Raw genomic sequence first — 1,577 nt, forward strand, 5'->3', positions numbered from 1 at the left:
GGGGGGGGGCTCGCTGCGTGACCTTGGGTAAGTCCCTGCCCCGCTTGGCCCGGCTTTCCACATGCGTGCAGCCTATGGGATGGGGATGGGCAATTGCGGGAACCCATCTTTTTTTTTTAACGTTCTGGGGTTTCTTGAACCTTGAAACTTCGAGAGGTGGACATCCCTGTCCTCTCCCCCAAGCTCTCAGCCCACCCACCTGGAAGCGCCCATGTATCACCTTACCCAGGAGAGGGCGGCAGAGGCCCGAGCAGGACGGCAGCCCCCACTCCCCACCCCCAGGACCCGGAGGTCCTGCTTCACCGGCTGCAAGAAGTTGGGGGGCCAGGATTCGGCGCAGAGGCCGGGGGTGTGGGTGGGGACACTGCAGAGGCCCCTGAGACCCTCCCAAGTCAGGGCTTTTCGCTGGTCTCGCAGTCCCAGTCCAGCAGCTGCTGCAGCCTTGCAGGTTGTGGATGCGAGCATTTTGCTGAGGAAACTGCATAGCGTTCCCAGGACTCTAGGGCCCATGACCCCTCAAAAGTTAAGAGCCGCTGATCTAATCTGGTGAGTGAGGGATGGAACCAGCTCCTAGGCTTTCTGCACAGGTGTCCAGGGACAGAGAACGGTGGCTTAAACTAGGGAGGTGGCAGGCAGAAGTAGATGGATTTGATAAAAATGGAGACTATCTTAACAATATTGGGTTTAGAAAAGATTTCTTTTTTCTTTTCTAAAGGCAGGGTCTTGCTTTCATTGACCAGGCGGGAGTGCAGTGCCCTGATCACAGCTCACTGTAACCTTAAATTCCTGGGCTCGAGAGATCCTCTCACCTCAGCCACCTGAGTAGCTGAGACTACAGGCACGTGCCGCGACACCCAGCTAATTTTTAAATGTTTTGTAGAAATGGGGTCCTGCTGTGTTACTCAGGCTGGTCATGAACTCCTGGGCTCAAGCAGTCCTCCTGCCTGAGCCTCCCAAAGTGCTGGGATTACAGGTGTGAACTTTGGCACCTGGCCAGATTTCTTAAATATGACACAAAAAGTATAAATGATAGAGGAAATCAACAAACTGAACTTCATCAAAATAAAACCCTTTTGTTCCTCAAAATGCACAAAACTATTAAAAATGAAAAGATAAGCCATAGACTAGGAAGAATATTTGTGAAAATTCTATCTGATATAAGACTTGTGTAAAGAACTTTTTACAATTGAATAAAAATCCAATAAAAATGGACAAAACATTTGTGTGTTTTCTGGTGTTTGTTTTTGGAGTGAAGTGGCACGCTCCTGGCTCACTGCAACCTCCACCTCCAAAGTTCAAGCAATTCTCCTGCCTCAGCCTCCCCAGTAACTGGGATAACAGGCGCCCGCCATCACGCCAGGCTAATTTTTGTATTTTTAGTAGAGATGGGGTTTCACCATGTTAGCCAAGCTGGTCTCAAACTTCCGACCTCAAGTGATCTGCCCGCCTCTGCCTCCCAAGGTGCTGGGATTACAGGGTGAGCCACCGTGCCTGTCAAAAAATGGACAAAACATTTGAATAGACACTTCATCCAAAAAGATCTCTGGATGGCAAATAAGCACATGAAAAAGCACTGA

Source organism: Colobus angolensis, unplaced genomic scaffold (assembly GCF_000951035.1).
Source record: "Colobus angolensis palliatus isolate OR3802 unplaced genomic scaffold, Cang.pa_1.0 Scaffold21, whole genome shotgun sequence".
Classification (NCBI taxonomy): Eukaryota; Metazoa; Chordata; class Mammalia; order Primates; family Cercopithecidae; genus Colobus; species Colobus angolensis.